Below are 4,288 nucleotides of genomic sequence, written 5' to 3' on the forward strand. Positions count from 1 at the left end.
TAATGAAGAACACCACCACCGCGCACCGTAACTGCTCGCTGATTGATACACACACTGTCTTTTTCCCGTTTCTTTAACTGTCTCGTGTTGCCGGGCCAGCGCTTTTTGACGCTGACCCCGCGCCATTTGACGCCCAACGTTCTGCGCACGAGTGGGAGACCTCTGGAAACATGCTCTCGCACTTTCCTTCATTTCCACTGAGTAATTAGCATCTTACGTTACTTGATCTGCTTCGTCCTAAAGTTTGGAGGGCAGTATATTACGGTATTCCCCCGAGTGGGGGAGCTTGTGAATAGTCCGGTTTATATCATCTCCTGAGTGTATAGGTTTCAGACTATAATTCCAAAGGTATGAGGCTCAAACTTCACTCGAGCCTATGATTTTTTTCTATCGCTTACCGCTTCTTTCAGCTTTGGAATTCACTTGCTTAAAAAGTTACTCTAAATGATGGATCCATTTTCAAAACTTCGTATTTATTCAAGTACAAATCCAAAATGAACACGCTTTATACCAATGAAAAGAGGAAGTTTCAAACTTTTTTTCATAATGTTTGATGCCAATTTAATAATTTGTAATAATTTGTAGTTGATTAGTTTTTAATAATTGGAAATGTGATAACTGTTATAAATGTTCAGTTTGGCTACCGTTGGCTGAACGGTAAAAATCGACACGGTAGCCAAACACGCCCCACACACGCGAAAGCGTATCTGCTGTTTCTGAGAGCACGGCAGCAGTGATCTGGTTCCCCAGATTGTTCAGAGTGGTTGGTAGAGGCGGGACCTAAACAGCTTCCTTCACATCACCCCATAAGAAATAGTCGCAGGGTGTGAGATCAGAAGATCTCGGTGGCCAGAAATGCAGAACCAGGTCCTCAAGGCCCCTGCGACTTACCCAGCGCTGAGGAAGGGAGTCATTCAAAAAGCCTCGTACATCACAGTGTCAATGGGGCTGAGCTCCATCCTGTTGGAAAATGAAGTCTTGGGAATCTTCCATAACTTGAGGGAACAGCCATTGTTCCAACATGTCCAGGTACGTGATTCATGTTACAGTTGTTTCCGCGAAGAAAAATGGTCCATAGACCTATATACGAGACACGGCACGTAACACGTTGATATTCGGCGAGTCTCTTTCGTGTTGCAATGGTGAATGTGGATTTTCCAAAACCCGTATGCGAACAATGTGCCTGTTGACTTTTCCACTATGGTGGAACGTCGCTTCATCGCTAAAAATTACACGCTGTAGAAATGCGTCATCCTCCATCTTTGGTAGCGCATAACCACAAAATGCGAGACGCTTCTCTTTGTCATTGGCGTTGAGAGCCTGCACAAGTTTTAATCCGTACGTCTTGTACAGCAAATGCCGTCTCAGAACTTTCCATACAGTTGGTTGGGGTATCCAAGTTCTCGACCGGCTATATTGGTAGACATACTGGGATCTAGCACAAAACTTTCTTGAATCCGTCGGAAATCATCCTCTGACACACGCGGTCGGCCTGTGCGTTTTTCTTTGCACACACTCCCAGTCTGTTTAAATTGCTGAAACCAACGGCTAATTGTTCTGCGAGTTCGTGGTTGAATACCGAATTTGGTAGGAAATACCCGCTGCACTGCAATTTGCGACTCACTTTTCGAGAACTCAAGAACGCAAAAAACCTTGTGCTCCACATTCGCCATCTCACTCACAACTGACAGTGGAACGGGGTAACGGCCCTACTGCCGCGCTATCTCACCTGCCGCTTCTGAACCCATCACCGCCCGCCAACAACTTTGAAACTTCCTCTTTTCATTGGTGTAAAGCTTGTTCATTTTGGATTTGTACATGAATACATACGAATTTAAAAATGGGTCCATCATTTAGAATAACCCTGTACAATGTGGAGAAAAGCGACCATCGAATCGAGCAAAATTTTCCAAACAACCATTTAAAATTACTTTATCCCGCGTGTTACACTAAAGGGTGCAGTTACTAGTCACACTGGCTGAAGTTAATAGTTCCAGCTGAACAGTCAAACCTAGGTGAACTTTAAATTCCTACACGAATTTTCTGTGATGTTTTCTGGCTAAAGTTTGGCTATTAAACTACGGTAGAAGTACCGTAATGAAACTAATTTGTTAAGATAATTAACTGCCCTACAGTAAGAGCAATGCAGTAAGATGGTCGGCATGTAATACTGTAATATAATTATTATAATGAAATCAAAAGGTCACATATTTTAATTTTTGAAAATGTACAGAGAGCATAGGTGAACTACTACTCGAACAGTATACAAGTAGGAGTGATCTAAGACAGTGGTGAAAGAGAAAACAGGAATTAAGTTTTAAACACACTTTTTTTCTCACATCACACTATTTACAGCAAATGTTTGAAATTCCTGCCTCCAGCAGGATGAATTCTCTCAACCCATGCTAACAGCAGAGTATCAATTGACAGACAGATCGTGAATTTGCTCGATAGTATTGAAATCAGTCAGTTGACGATTAGGAAGGGATGGAGTCTTATGACTCAGATTCTGCTTAATAGGTCGCCAGTGGATTCCACTGAAAACATTGGGGAAGAAACATTCTGCAACTTCTGCTGGAAGAATGTCATGCAGTAGCTAACGGCCTTGCCGCAGTGGTAACTCCGGTTCCCGTCAGATCACCGACGTTAAGCGCTGTCGGGCTGGGTTAGCACTTGGATGGGTGACCATCCGGTGTGCCGAGCGCTGTTGGCAAGCGGGGTGCACTCGGCCCCTATGAGGCAAACTGAGGAGCTACTTGATTGAGAAGTAGCGGTTCCGGTCTCAGAAACTGACATGCGGCCGGGAGAGCGGTGTGCTGACCACATGCCGCTCCATATCCGCAATCCAGTGACGCCTGTGGGCTGAGGATGACACGCCGGCCGGTCGGTACCTTTGGGCCTTCATGGAGGAATGTCATGCAGTGGTAGTAGCCATATGGAGAACTAGTCTTGACTATTTTGTTTATGACCTCATCCGCGTATATCACATTCACCTGTTGATAATGTTTGCTTTCCTGGGAAGGGTATGATATGTGGTGTCACCGCCAGACACCACACTTGCTAGGTGGTAGCTTTAAATCGGCCGCGGCCCATTAGTACATGTCGGACCCGCGTGTCGCCACTGGCAGTGATCGCAGACCGAGCGCCACCACACGGCAGGTCTCGAGAGACGGACTAGCACTCGCCCCAGTTGTACGACGACGTTGCTAGCGACTACACTGACGAAGCCTTTCTCTCATTTGCCGAGAGATAGAATAGCCTTCAGCTAAGTCCATGGCTACGACCTAGCAAGGCGCCATTAGCCTTAGATAGCTTGTATCTAAAGAGTCTCACTTGTATCGCCACAATCTCCAGATGTCTCATCAAGAACGATGTATACAAAGGATGGATTAAAGTTAAGTAGTCCAGAAGCTACGTACTTTTCTTTATAGCATTCATTACGCATCCTCTTTCAGACCTCACTCCATCCTTCGTGAGTTAGCGCGTGCATCTTGGCCGCCTCTTTCAATTAGTGTGCGTAGTGTTGGCAAGTCTGCCGACACTACATGATATTTCAGCAAATAAAGAACACACCTTGTCACACAGCTATTAATGTCCTCAAAAGCTTGCAAGGGATCAGGACTTCAAATTCTCCCCATATCGAGACACAAATAAACATCTTGTGGACGACATCGATCGTTGTGTTCACTGTGTGAATCTGCCACTGCGCACCCTTTCATAGCTGCGGAAAGAGCGCAGACTGTGTCGCACCAGAAGCCCGTGGAGGCCTACCAACACGAGATTGATTCATTCCAGGTCGTGTAAAAGGTGCGTGATTTGCGGTCAGAGGCTACGGTGAATGATAATACTCGTAATAATTTGACTCCGTACAGCAAGAAGAATGAAATACTGAATAATGTAAAGAAGAAGAGATGGTGTTCAGGAAAGTGATTAGCTGGATTTAATAAGAAAAAGTTCTGAACTTACATTCAGAATGCTCTTTATAAGTCTCAGCTACAAAACCAATTTCGTTTTAAACTGTACTGAATTGAGAGTTCTTTGATCTCTTGCATAAAATGACCTACAGACTGCTAATTATATTGCCCAGTGTTGGGCTCCAATAATTGGCATCAGTAACTTAGTGAATTCAGGCAGCAAAGAGTTATGAGAGTAAAAGAGATTGATGGTCGAATGCTGCGAATTAATTAGACTATGGAAACGTAAAATATTTGCGTTCTTGTACACACAGAAAATAAATTGAAATCTCATTGCCGATTTGAACGGGCGTGGACACGACTCGTTATTACGA

At 44.4% G+C, this 4,288-nt stretch overlaps 1 pseudogene; it reads left to right on the forward strand.

Annotated features, from left to right (window-relative positions):
• Nucleotides 1–2,595: 2,595 nt before the first annotated feature.
• Nucleotides 2,596–2,713, forward strand: LOC126250355 (5S ribosomal RNA; annotated as a pseudogene).
• Nucleotides 2,714–4,288: the final 1,575 nt, after the last annotated feature.

This window comes from Schistocerca nitens, chromosome 3 (genome assembly GCF_023898315.1).
Source record: "Schistocerca nitens isolate TAMUIC-IGC-003100 chromosome 3, iqSchNite1.1, whole genome shotgun sequence".
Classification (NCBI taxonomy): domain Eukaryota; kingdom Metazoa; phylum Arthropoda; class Insecta; order Orthoptera; family Acrididae; genus Schistocerca; species Schistocerca nitens.